Genomic DNA, 14,776 nt, shown 5'->3' with positions numbered 1-14,776 from the left:
TGCAGCGACAATTGTACAAATCAAATTACTAATTTCATCAAATTTCTTAAAACAGAATACTTTTACAACAATTACAGTAAACACAACTTATTTTTTTACCTTTCTATGTTTGTTTACCCTCTTAACGACTCTTCACGCCAGGTTTCAAGCGCCTTTAATCCGCAGATCAAAACAACCGTCAAACAACTGTCAAATAACGGTCCCCAGAACACACCACCTCCTCACTGAACTGTTCACCGAAAACCCAGGAAGCGCCCTCTAGTGGCACAACCCTGTACCTACACCTTCTCCACCTGGCTAAATTCTCCCCTGCTTTCCAGGCACCGCCCTCGGTGACCTAATTTACACACTTTCCTTCATTCATTGCTTCTCTGAAGAATGCTGTACCCACATTGATCAACAGCTGTGACAATACATCAGGACTTAAAGAAATAGCATTACAGGTTGATCTGGGGAGATGATGTGGATTTGAATGTAATCCCGCGGTTGCTCTCTGACTCCGGCGAGGGGCTGGAACCGGCACCTCGGTCTCAGCATCTCTTCCAGACATGCTGTTTGTCACAATGTCCTTTAGTTCTGAACCTGGGAGAGGTGTTCCACCATCAACCGTTCCACCAGTGCTCCAGGACTCCAAGACCTGGCAATCAGGAACACCATCAGTGTCTGTGTTCAGTTCTTGGTCCAAATGTGGATAAGTTGTTTCCTCCAACAGTACATAATCTGGGTCTGACTCCAGATTCTCTTTACGAACTTCCACAGGAGCAGCTATAGTAGAAGTGGAAGTGTCCTTTTTCAATTTCCTTGGTGCTGGAACTGGGCCTGGACAGGGTCTTAGGTTTACTCGATGGACCCTTTTGATGGAACCACCCTCCAATGGCTCAACAGTGTGTGTGCTGTCTTGCACATCCAGGACCCGGTAAATCACTGAACTCCAGGCATCCTGAATTTTGTTTCTACCCTGGGGCCACTGACGGAGATAAACTAATTGACCTATTTCCACAGGAGGACAGTGAACTTTGCTCTTCTCCAGTTCAAGCCGTTCTGCAGCTTTTTGTTCAGAATACTGCCTAGTTCTGTTATGGGCCTCATGCAGACGTTCCTGATGAACCACCAACCAGTCATGTTTTCTATCTACCACCTGATCTTGATTTAACAACGCATCTACAGGGAGGTGTGGATGTACCCCATACAGGAGATAGTACGGTGAGTACCCCGTGGTGGCGTGTGGAGTTACATTGTAGGCATAAATCAACTCTGGCAAATACTCAGGCCACCTACGTTTTTTCTCTGGTGGGAGCGTGCGCAGGAGGTCATGCAGAGTCCTATTAAAACGCTCACACTGGGCATTACCCTGGGGATGATGGGGTGTGGTGCGCGTTTTCTTAACTCCATACAATTTACACAGTTCCTGAATGACCTCACTCTCAAAGTTCCTTCCCTGATCGGAATGTAACCTCTCAGGTACCCCATACTTCATAAACCACTCTCTGAGCAAGACCTTCGCAGTGGTATCAGCTTTTTGATCTCGTGTTGGAAACGCCTGTGTAAATTTGGTGAAAACATCAGTTACAACTAACACATTCTCTCGACCATCGGAAGCTGGCTCCAACAACGTAAAATCCACTGCAACTACCTCAAGAGGGCGTGTAGCAAGAAAATGTTTCATAGGGGTACCTATGTGAGGTTGTGGCAGTTTGGTGAGTATACATCTTTCACACTGTTTCACCCACCGCTCGACATCTTCATACATCCCAACCCAGAAACACCTCTGTTTCAAAAGGTTCTGCGTGCGCTCTATTCCTTGATGACCCATCTGATTATGCACACTTTCAAGTACTGAGTCTTTCAAACATTCGGGCAAAAGAAGTTGTTGACACTCAAGTTTGTGATCATCCTCAATAACACGATATAACAATCCATCTACATCTATAATTCTTGACCACTGTCTGAGCAGGGAGATGACGGGTTTAGCTAAACTCCTCCTTTGCTGATAAGTGGGTTTTGTCTTCTGATCCCAAAACTGACAAAAGGACTTAATGGTTGGGTCTGTTTGTTGAAACTGCCTCAACTCTTCTTTTGAGTAACCTGGCAGAGTTGGCGTGTTACCTTGAAGATCTTTGTTCTCAACAACCTGCTCAGCAGCTGTAGCCCGCATCTCTCTAACCTGACAGCACTTGATACCTTCACACACTAAATCTGGGTCAAGGGATGTGCCTCTCTGAATCATGTTGCAAATGGATATACATCCATCAAACTCCTCGTCACCATTTGTTTCCGGCTCCCCTGCTAACGGCTGCCTAGACAGTGCATCTGCTGCTGCGTTACATCTCCCAGGGCGATAACGAACGTCAAAGTCAAACGGGGCCAACTGTGCTATCCAGCGCTGTTCAACGGCGCCCAACCTTGCTGAGTCGAGATGACACAGGGGATTATTGTCTGTCATCACAGTAAATTTGGCCCCCAAAAGATAACCTCTGAACTTTTCAGATACAGCCCACTTTAAAGCGAGAAGCTCAAGCTTCATGCTGCTGTAATTCCGATCATTCTTCTCTGCACCTCTCAGTCTCCTACTGGCATATGCTATAACACGCTTCTCCCCATCTTGAATCTGATAGAGGACTGCTCCTAGTCCTAAACTGCTGGCGTCTGTCTCCAAGATAAATGGGAGGGAAAAGTTAGCATACCCGAGTAGAGGGGCACTGGTCAGTCTCTCTTTAAGCTCCTCAAAGGAATCTTGACATTCTGCAGTCCAAACACTTTTAAACAGATTTTTCGACCTAGACATGTTACTCTGATTCAGGCAGGTATTGACCGCATCATGTAAGGGACCTGCCAGTTGCGAAAAACCCTGCAAAAACCGGCGGTAGTAACTGCAAAAGCCCAGATCTGTGCCTATTCCATCAGCGGAAATCTGGTGGCCCAGAAACCGCACGCTTGATTGGAGGAAATTACATTTTTCCACCTTCACCTTTAATCCTGTTTCCCTGAGCCTCTGAAACACAGTCTGTAACCGAGTCAAATGCCCATCGAACGTTGGTGAGTAGACCAAAATGTCATCCAAGTACACAAGCATGATCTGGAAGACTAAGTCACTCATAGTAGCCTGCATGAGTCGTTGAAAAGTTGCTGGCCCATTGCAGACTCCAAAAGGCAGTCTAGTGTACTCAAATAGCCCAAAAGGTGTTATAAAGGCTGTTTTGTGCCTGTCATTCTCATGTACTGCAACCTGATGATAGCCACTAGCGAGATCGATGGTTGAGAAAAATTTTGCCCCGTGCAAAGCATCAAAGCACTCATCGATCCGAGGCAATGGAAAGGCATCGCGTCGGGTTTTGGCATTGAGGCGTCTGTAATCCACACACAGTCTCAAGCTGTTGTCTGCTTTTCGCACTAGTACAATCGGGGACGCATAAGCACTGGTACTTTCTTGGATTACCCCCTTCCTTAAAAGTTGTGCAATATGATCTTTGACCTCCTTGTACTGAGTGGGTGGTACCCGCCTGTAGGGCTGAGTAACTGGGACATCATCGGTTAAGTGAATTTCATTTTGTATCCTGTCAGCATGGTCAAGGTCCTCATCACTCAATGATGAGTGATGACGCCTGTGTTCACTCAACGCGAACACAGGCGCCTCTACTGTGTGCCGGGTCCCAGGCGGAGGACCAGTCCCGCCCGCAGGAGCATTTCAGACCCGGGCCGGCCAGTGTACCTCCTCGACTGGAAGCGAGACAGAGACACCCCGTCTGACCCAGCCATCCTGCCAAGGCGCCTGTTACCGACCGAAGGAATTGGAGCCCACTCAGGCAGCAGTGTCCTCCAGAGGCAGGCCCTTCACAAGCCCTGCCCCCAGACCAGGGGCCACCGTATCTGTTACTACAAAAATAATATTAATACACATACACAACAAGCTATATACTCACAAAGATTTGTGTACTCTTACTGTGTAGTTTGAGTTATTCTTACATGCCAAAAACAAGTGTGAGGGCCCCTGCTCTAAAACAAACGTAACTGTGACTACGCTGACACATAATCTAGTTATTACTACTTAAAAATAAACAGTCCAACACTCGTAAACGTGTAAAAAAACAGAAATTTTGCGTTATGTGTCATCAGTAAACATAACCAAAAAATTATATATACATATAAAGCGTTCTGGATTAGAAGGAAAACTGTCATTAAAAAGGGGGGGGGGGGGGGGGGGGGGTTAAAGTGCACTTTATAGTGCATACCGTACTTCTAATCCATTGAGTTAAGAATGTGCACATAGGGTGAACAGTATGACCATGACGTCCCGAAGAAATTTTGTTGACATCCAGAAAACAGGTATAGATGTAAACCAGACCAGTTTCTGATTTTTTTTTTTAATTTGGATGAAAGAGTTGAGCACACTTTATGTTATTAAAATTTTCTTCCGGCTGTGAACAAAATCTTATGTCACAAAAATTAAAGGTTAAATACAAGTCTGTACATATACAGGTCTATTTCAGCTCCATTTGAATTGTGAAAACTGATCCAGAAAATAAACTTGTTTTTTCATGGTAATGTAAATCCTTGAAATTCCTAAGGAATTTGTTATTTTACTGTTTACTACTTGATTCTATTGTAGAGTAATTAATTCAGCTACTGACCCAGTTACTTTTCAGATCAAGTAGTGTGTGATTATATCTAAATAATATGAGGAAATTGAGAGAGTTGCTGAAATGTGTCACAACGTGGTTTAGAGGGAGGAAACAAATGCAAGTGACCAGACAAATGTCTAACTAACTAAATATATAAACAAACAAAAAAATGAGCAACTAAACAAAACTATTGAAGTAAGAACAGATACTGAGAATATACCAACAGAGGTTTCTAAATAAGTCACAGAACACAAGAACGAAGTCACCTGATGAAATAGCGGCTAATTATTTTGGAAACTGTAGCTCCACTAATCACTGTCAACAACCTACCTTCATGGTGGCTGTGAGGACGAAAAATACAATAAAGACACTTGAAAAGGAAAATAAAAGTCAACTCCACTGAAAAAGTGGTTTCAACACGAAGTTTATAGGTTTGGAAACACTCCCAAACCTTTCCCGGATGACTCTTTTATGCTGTTGCCTTAAAGCAAGAACAGATTACAGTCCTGGTGCATCAGAGAAAACCGTCTGAAGGCCCTCTTCATGCCCCAGCGTGAGAATCAATTCCTCCGGACGTGTCACACAGTGTTGTAAAGGAAAAAGTCCAGACCAACTGACCTGCTGCCGCTTTCTGCCCAACCGATTTCAGGCATGGATCAGCTGGACATCTGTGTGAGATGACACCTGGTGTTACATGCTGGCCTTGTCCATGTGGGAATCAAGTCCAATAAAGATTTTTCCCTTCCCCTTCTTACTATTTGGAAGTCAAACCTCATGAGACAACAACCTCAGCCTTGTTTTCTCCTCTGAAATCCTTTATCGGCACTCGATTCATCTTGCCTGGTTCCTTCCTTCTGAGAGTTTAACAAACACAGAGCAGATTTTTTAAAAAAAAGGTTGTTTGTAGTAAATGCGATAAAATTTGTGACAGAAACAATAAACCCCTTGTGTGTGTGTCGATATGCACCATTGCTCCCCTATCAACAGTAGCTCCACTGTCCTCTACGTGAAGAGCAGAGCTGAGGTCACTATCAGACCACCAAGGGGTGTTTAATGCATTTGATAGTTTACCATAACACAGTAGTCTCAGTGTTTACAGTGGAGGTTACCTTTGTGAAATGTTTAAAAGCTTAATCCAAATGCAAACGCAGAGAATGTAACTAAACAAATCCTTTCAAAGGAACCCATTCTCTTATTAAAATTCCACTCTAATGTTCTACGTGATCTTGGTTGTGTTGTTTTTAGCCATTTTTTTTGCTAGGACATAGTTTCTGCAGAACAGCAGTAGTTCATGAGAAATTTGTAGACGGGAGTATTGGCAGTAGTTCTGAGCTTTTTTCTCTAAAAGGTTTATCCATATAAAAGATGAGATTTAAAGCAATCTGTGTGGATGCATCAGAATCTGAAATAAAAACAAAATCTTTACAGAAAGAAAAAAATCAAGAGTCAAAAGCAAAATGAGAATCAACGACTCAGGGCTGCTGTTTTCAGACAACCTCAGTTTTAAGGACATTTGTTTTGAATGGAAGCACGAGATGATTCAGATCAGTCTGAAAGGGCACACTATAAAACAGAATTACGCAACGTCCTGCTGACCTAAGAAATATGTAGGTCAGCAATAGCTGCAGCTTGCGAGGCTGAAGCTTAGACGCGTTGCTCCTTGGCTGAGGAGCACTGCTGCTGTTCCACAGGCCCAGATTCTAAACCTTTGTTTTCCCAAGAAATGTTGCAATCTGCGTCATGGCTGTAGGGCTTTCTCTCAACCCGATTCAACAGATGAGTTTTCCAAATGTGGGAGACAACTCAAACTTGGCTAACATTTCAGGTCTGCCGACATTTTCAACCTCGTATGGGAGGTTGTGCTAAAGTTAAGGTGAATGGAGTTGGAGAGATTCCAGTTCTGCTTGCAGTTCGTTAAAAATATGTGCAGCATTGCATCACATTAATACAAAAAAAAAAAAAAATGAAAGCTCACTCCTGAAATCCTCTGTTTTTTACTTGGGTCTTGGCCCATTTTTTTTCTATAGGCATGTTGCAAGCAACAGGTGGTGGTGAACACTGCAAGACACGCCTACACTCCCTTTAAGATACTTTCCTTCTCGTCTACGACCCTCTACAGGCCTGGACAATCTAAAAATCCACAGCATTCATATCGGTCAGCTCCTCTATGGCACAAGTCAAACTCAAGGCCCGCGGGCCAAATGTGGCCCGCCATGTCATTTTATGTGGCCCGCATGCGCATAAAAGTGTTTAATTTCTTAAAATAAAAAAGGAAAATTGGTGTGTATTTATTCATATCTAGGGAGAATTGGACTTGAAATATTAGATTGGGCAACTATACATTAGGACTTAAACACTGTCCATATAACCTAACCTGACAGAATCAAATGTAAAAGGATTTATGCCAGAGTAACAAACATGTATGCAACTGTAATTGTCACTTTAAAAAGGTATAGTAAATAAATAAACAAATGAGTTATTGAACATTAAGGAGTAGTTATGTTTATTTGTCATTACATTTAGTTACATGTATGAGTTATATTTGGCCCTTTGAGGACAGCCACTATGCTGATGCGGCCCTCAGTGAAAATGGGTTTGACACCCCTGCTCTATGGGTACATGGGATTAAGGCTTTGGAATGATGGCAAATTTACACTGGAGTGTGTCTCCCTGTCTCACATTTGTCAGATAGTTTATCAGCGATGGGTAACTCCATGCATGTTTTCCAACATACCCTGCTCTGGCATGTTCAAATTGGCTGGACACACCTTAAGCAGGGTAACCAGTCATGAGTAGGGCTTGAATATCTGGAAATAATGCAAATAAACAGGCACTCAAGGCCTGGGGGGTATTCCAGGAAGCATGTTTAAACTAGCCTGACTTTAAGCCTGAACTCTGGCTGAAATCCGCCTGAACTTGCTTATTCGGGGTATGTCGGTTCCAAAAGACCGGATATGAGTTGGCGTAATTACGCCCGACTTGGTAACCCTGGGTTAATGCACGTGCATGTCAAGTACATAAAGACATTCTCAATGGATCGCCGATTTCTGGAGTCACCATGGAAACGCGTGGAAAAAAAGAAAGCGTTACACTTTAGTGAGACGGAGTCTGAGGTTTTAATGACGGCGTATGAAGATTATACGTCCATCAAAAAAGTAATACGGCTGCATCATCAAAAAAAAGAGTTTCTGCTTGTAGTAAGAACAGACAAAGTAAACACAGGAGTTTCTGATCTTATTTCCATTTTCCCTGTGACTCATATATATATAACTTATCCAATTTTGCCACCTTAAATGAATTACTTCTATTGGTAACAAATAATCAAGTTAAATTTAATCAACATAATTTCTTACGTCTATAAAAACACAATAATTGTTTATACAACTCAAATTTATGTATTTATCTAACTAAATGTCATATTACTCCAATTCAATTAATATTTTTTCCATCTTAATTAATTATATTTCTTGATCTCTCATATGTCTAAGTTTGAGCCGGCAGATATGCTCATTTTTATAACAATAAAAAGGATGGGAAAAGAATGCACGTTACGCACAACTTCAATAAAGAATTTTCCATCAATATCACTATAGGACTCATCAGTAAGGGTGGAATATAAACTCATCATCCTCTCATTCACTCTTACTCATGGTGCAGAGACATAAGCACAGTAGGACTAAACAACTCAGCAAAACATGGCAAAACACAGTAAAACAGCTAAACAACTAAAAACATTTGGTCAAAAAGCCACACTTAAACCAAAATCCGTCCAGACAGGCAAAGCAAATGGTATCCCACAATCCTTTGCGGTGCCGATCTAACAGCAGGACCAACGTTACACCTACTTAATTGAATTAATTTGAATGAAAGTAAAATAACTGTCTGATAACTGTGTGTTATTTTTAAACTGACTTAACAAACAAATGAGTTATCTTAACTGAAGCAAATAACTATGTTAGATAAAAGTAAAAAAGTTTAATTTTCCAACATTCATATGTGATCTTATCACCCTCTCACGGTGGAAAAAGTATTATCTGAGCTTCTTCATCCACTAAATCATCTTTAAATCGACACGCCATGCTGCTTCACCTCTCTGACAACAAACTAAGCTTCAACTAAACCTGCTCCCGACCAGGTTATGTTCAGAGCATGAGTTGCCATGGCAACTTGACCTACCCTGAAACATGCCTCCATTTCTGGAACCAAAAACTGAGGTTATCAACTTCCTTAGCCTCAAACTTACCGTGGGAGCTAGCATAACCTGCTTTCTGGAATACCCCCCTGGAGTTGATCATCCCTGGTTTGCATAGTCTTCATTGCATCTCCAGTCTGTCCCTCCTGGCTCCCAGAGGAGTGATTTGTCCTGCCGTGTCGACGAGTGGTTCTTTGGCAAACAGGCCCCATGCTCTCTACTTCCTCACTAAGTCCTTGTAAAACGCGTGTCTTGTGTCATAAATTCAAAGACGCAGCAGAAACGGTCATTCCTTCTTTCTGAGTTTATACTTCCAAAATTAAACTTTCCATGGTGAAAATGGACACCGGTGTTATCTGCTGTGTTAACGTGTGTTAACGCACGGACACGTCACCAAATAATAAAGTCATACACTTTTATTTTAAAAGTATAATGTTTTTCATTGTGAATCCCGGACCCGTTTCCCATTTCTCCAGCTTTTTGCTGCAAATTTGTCCATAGACTAAAATAGAACTCCTGTGTAAAACTTGCGTTGGGGAGAGACGGACGTCAGACGCAGACATGAGGTCATGTAAACATTCTAACTGATTAATGATCGATGGAGACGCAGCTCAGAAGGTGGAAATCAGCCTCGAGTCTAAAGTGTGAATTTATACAATTTAGCACAAAGATTATGTAGAAAAGGTGCATTAATGAAGATTTTTTGTCCCTGCTTCTTCTCGTTTTGACTATTTTCACTCTCCCTGCAATTGTTGAGTTCTTCCTTTCACTCGGTTATTTAAACGGCTGTGACCAGCGTCTCCTCCGTTAGGCCGTGTCACACAGCCACTGCATACATTTTGCACATCTTCCACATAGGAAATTTCGGTCTTTCGTGATACATGCATGATATACGTAATTCATAAATGTTTCTTGCGTTTGTCATTTGTCGATGTGCAGATAGATGTCCGTTTAGGGTTTCGACCCATTGGTCTTAACGTGAATTCAGTTTTGAGTTGTTCAAAATCATTGGTTGGTGGAGAATTACGCCGTTTATGCATATTTGACATCTTTATAAACATTTTATTACGTAAATCTTACACTTGTAAGATACTTGTGCATGATTTTTGCAAGATGCATACGCAAATTAGGTAAGTCTAATGGACTTTACACACATCTACCACCGGTGTACAACTTTCACATCGTGTATACAGCCCACATATCACAATACATTTACATAATTATGCATGAATTTTGGGTCAGTTGAAAATTTTCTGTTCATTTAGATGTTCTTTGTGTAGTTCATTCGTATGTCTTCTGTGGTTTTATTGTTGTTCTTTCGTAATAAATCTGTGAAAATTTTACATAAAGAGCATAACTTTTTAAAACTTTTTCCACGTATATATATATTCGTATTTAGTGGTTGTGTGACATCCTCTTACTATTACTGTGATCATGACACAGAATCTGCTCACCAAATGTCCCACATTTGTTGGACTTTGTCCACTGCCCTTTACTGGATGCCAGCAGTAATCTGATGTCTGATTTTTTAAAGGTGGCATTTTGTTGTAACAACTCTGATAAGACTTTAGAACAAGCCGACAGGAATACTGAAAAACAGAGCTCCTGAAGGTGGCGGTCAGAAAGTCTGTTCGCCACTTCCCAGCTGCACATCTGTCAGGCTGCATCGTTCCGCGGTGTGTGTGAACGTTCAGGTGCGTTGGGAGTTTTCCCTCAGGTTTTAGCCGACGGTCGTAGCTGCTCTGACTCACGGCTTACCTCTCACCCTTCACAAACAACCCATGATGCATTTCCCAAGGCGGTTTTTTAGGCCTTTAATCCCAAGCAGTTGCTTCACACTTTAAGTCCATCAAATCTACAAGAACCGGACTTTGGTTGCAAATAAACACAAAAGAGCAAAGGATGGGTTTCCCGCTCAAACAGCTCTTTCCTTCCGAAGCGCTGGCGTTTTCAGATAAGGTGAAGAAGTTAAAATTAGCAGGACTGCTCAGCTGCAAATGCGCTGCCCGCCCACCTGCAGAGACATTCAGAGGGGTGCTGGCTGTGCGTGAGGAAAACATGCACAAAAACACTTTGTATGCTTTGGGGCTTTTTTCATTGTGTTCATTTTAAACGCAGTGTTTTGTTGTGGTTTGTGCACCTAAATTCAAAGATGCAGCAGAGGCAGTCGCTCCTGCTTTCGGATTTTTCAATCGTGCAGGAATTTTCTGATTAAAAACACTGGATCTGCCAATCTATGATTTATAATCACTAGTTTGCATGTTTCTTTTCATGTGAACAAGCAGCTGCCATTTATGCAATATCCTATTTGTTTGTGATGTTTGGTTCAATTTGTAGAAACATATGAATATGTACTTGTCAAATTGCTTCACACTTATTTAGGGATGTTTCGTTGTCAAAAACCCAAAGTTAGATCAACGTTTTAATGTTTCCCTGGGCAAAAAGGTAAAAATAAAGCAGCCATTAGGTTTTACTTCAACATGAGGGTTTTTGTTGATTTTTGACATACCTGAAGGTCAAACTAAAGACACAAGTTCACCTCCACAAATCATTTTAAGGCAAATGTGTTTGGTTGTCATGATGCCATAAATGCCTTAATGAGAGAAACATTTTTGCTGCTTTGTATCACAATTGATTCCCCCTTTAATGTTTGAAAAATCATTCGTGTTGCACGAAACCTTTTGTAGTGGATCTTTGTGTTGTTTGAGAAAACATGTCCGTTGTGTGACACGTTGACACACGATGAGGATCAGTTGAGTCTCCCGTAATGAGATACATGGTCGAGAAACGCTGCTGCTTTTCTGCGGCACTTAATCTTCCAGGGGGCCTGGATTGCCAAACGTTTGTCCGCCTCCAAGAGCTGTTTTAGTGACGGTGCCAGAGCTATTGTTGAATACGGTGGGTCTGTCCTCACATTATCATGGCTGAGTGGGCCTGGGGCTGTGTGGTGAATCAGAGACTAGATAATAAGCTGCTTATGTAAACATTGTTACCTTGTCTAGGTTACAGCTTTTTAAGGAAAAAGGCTAAACATGAAATTTCAACTCAGAGTGCAATAAAACCCGTCTGTTGGGGAACTGATCCAACGGCTCCAACCTATTTAAAGTACCACCAATAGTGGAACTGTTAGGTTTTTTTTAAACTCAGAGCGGATAATCATTCTTTTTTTTTTAAGTATTAAATCAGAGAAGGCAACTAAACCCACGTTTTATGGACAGGTTAACTCAATATAATGCACCATAATCCATAAATAAAACCATTTACCAGCTGAGATTTACAACCTGATACTATAAATACAACTGATTGTAAAATAGCACCTCGAGAGAACCAATCCAGTTACATCTGGACACAAACTAATTTCTATTTCCAAATATTAGAGCAAGCATTGTGGTGGTAGTGTGATGGTGTGAAGCTGTTTTACAGTTTCAAGACCTAGACGATGTAAAAACTGATGGAACAGTGAAACCTGTTCCTCAGTCCCTAGATTACCTAAAGCTCAAAAATACTTTGGATGTGTAGCAATCCATCCACCCAAACATTAGAGCAAGGATGGTGGTGGTAGTATGATGGTGTGACAGTACAAGTTCAGGACCTGGATGATGCGGTTCTTCAGTCTCTTGATTACCTAAATCTCAGTAGTTCTTTGGATGTGTAGCAGAAAAATAATCGATCCATTGAACATTAGAGCAAGCATGGTGGTGGTAGTGTGATGGTGTAAGACAGAATTGAATCCGTTAGTTCAAAAGGGGCCCAAGTCCACAATCTTGCGTGGGTTTTGCTTTATCCCATAGATGGCAGCACTAGTTCTCCAATATGGCAGCGCCCGTTTAATTCAAGAAGGGCCCAAGTCCAGAGACTTTAGTTTGCTAGTCCTCTGAAATTATAAAAGTGAGGTGCTTCATATAATAGCATTTGTAAGCTATGAACTGGTGCTAAATCTGGGTAAAGTATTATCATTTGGTGTAGCCTCCCTTTAAGCCATGCAATTAAAATCCTTTCCTGGAAAAACAAACCTCTTGGACTTGGGCCCCTTTTGAACTAACCGATTCAATTCCAGTTTCAGATGATGTAAATTTGAATGGAACTGTAAATTCTGTCCTTCAACCCCTTTATAACCTCAGGCTCAAGAGTACTTTGGATGTGTTCCACAAAAATAATCAATGTCTCCAAACATTAGAGCACACATGGTGGTGGCAGTATAATGGTGTGAGGCTTAGATGTAATATAACTGATGGAACCAGGAATTCTGTTCTTCAGCCACTTGATTACCTAAAGCTCAAGAGCAGCAGAAAATAATTGATCCATCTTAACAGAACAAGCAAGGTGGCGGTAGTGTGATAATAAGACAGAGGTACAGTTTCAGGACCTGGATGGCGTAAAAAACACATGGAACCGTGAATTCTGTTCTTCAGTAACTTTACTACCTCAAGCTCAAAAGTACTTTGGTTGTGTAGCAGAAAAAAATCCAAACACAGCAGCAAGACAACCTCTTCAGTCGGATTAAGATGGACAAACAGATCCTTACCCAGGAACAACAAAAATTGAGATTTGAATTAAGATCCTGTTTCATGACCTTATAAGGACATTCCTGCTGAAAAACCTTCAAATGTGAATTAATCCAAGAACATTGGAGAGTCCTTTCCCCACAGACGTGAGACTCTCTCCGTCATCACAAAAACATAACGGCAGGAGCTGAAGCCGGTGGAGCTGAGTTATCAAGCTGTCAAGTTTGGGAGGTAATTACTCTTTCACAGAAATGTTTGAGACATAATTGATTGATTTTGTCTAATGAACAGGAATTTCTACATAACTCATGAAATCTACCTTAATCTGGTAATTTATTGCCTGATCGCCTGCCTGCAGACAGGTGATCAGGCACACAGGTGACCCACATGAAACAGCATGGTCGTAGACTGTACAGCGGAAATGTTTATGCACATTTTTTTCTCTGCAGGCAGTTCCTGCAGGCAATGGGTCGTAGGAAACACTCCTGCAACATTTACGGGTAAGTAAGGATAAAATAGGTGAAACGGGGTTGTGTCCTATGAATTTTTCCTTTTTTCAACTCCCCCAAATCCTGCGGACTATGCAAGGAGCCTGGCGTGCTGTTGCCATGATAAGTGTGCTCTCCTTGCACGATTTGTAAAAAGTTGCCCATTTTACTCCTGCATTAAGCCCATATAGCTGTGAGGGCAGTTGTGACTAATACTTTACGAACAACTACGCATGAGGGTACTGTATGACAGCCTCACACGAGTTATAAGTGCGTGCAACGTCCACCAGCCTTACAAACACTTCAGGATACACTTACCACTGGCACAATAATGGTACGTTTCAATTGAACGACGTCCCTTGTGGTGACTGCACCAAAGTACCGTTACTTTTTATTTTCACTGAGCCTCAACGAAACTGCAAGACACACCTGTGCTCCCCTTACGATGCGACTTGAAGTGACTGCTTCTCTCTGACTTTCCAACAACCCAAAAACCCACAGCACCCGAATGGATCAACCCCCCCCCCCCTTCCCCCCATGCGCGGGCACGTGACTAGACCTCAGGCTGCAGGAGACCAAATAAATGATTGACAAAGGAGCTCCCAAAATCTAAATTAAACCAGAGATTTATCATTTTTCCAAAGAGCCATGAAGGGCATGCTTGGCTACAGTGACCCCCACCCCCTTGCTGGTGGAGGATGTGTGGGGGGGCTGGTCTCATGAAATACCCCCCGTCTTTCATTTCTGACAGAGAGCATCCAGCAGCATTGCAGTTCCTCATGAAGATCTTGGACTATTTTTGTGTTGACCCTTCAGCCGGCAGCAGACTCCACTCTGCATGATTCAACAGCGCATGGTAATGATGTGGAAAAAGGGAAGCAGGTATGTGCACGCACACAAACACACACTCAATCACTCACTCACTCACGTACACACACACATTAGACACTCAATTACTCCTGCAGGCTCCTA

The 14,776-nt window shown here is 42.1% G+C and overlaps 1 protein-coding gene across 3 annotated transcripts in view; it reads right to left on the bottom strand.

Annotated features, from left to right (window-relative positions):
* The window catches only part of cdk18 (cyclin dependent kinase 18), a 58,905-nt gene that overhangs the window by 43,061 nt on the left and 1,068 nt on the right, over positions 1-14,776 (bottom strand). Inside the window, exons 1-2 of one of the 3 annotated variants that reach the window (XM_078948080.1) lie at positions 5,375-5,473; positions 5,238-5,287 (exon numbers count right to left, since the gene is read on the bottom strand). The exons of the other annotated variants lie outside the window; for them this stretch is intronic. The gene's annotated coding sequence lies outside the window, so the exon portion shown is untranslated. Of the gene's footprint in view, positions 1-5,237; positions 5,288-5,374; positions 5,474-14,776 lie in introns of those variants that run through there. 3 annotated transcript variants of the gene reach the window in all.

This window comes from Oryzias latipes, chromosome 5 (genome assembly GCF_053564925.1).
Source record: "Oryzias latipes strain Hd-rR chromosome 5, Olatipes_Hd-rR_3.1".
Lineage (NCBI taxonomy): Eukaryota > Metazoa > Chordata > Actinopteri > Beloniformes > Adrianichthyidae > Oryzias > Oryzias latipes.
Note: the sequence above shows the minus strand (reverse complement) of the source record. Positions and strands in the feature narration are given on the sequence as shown.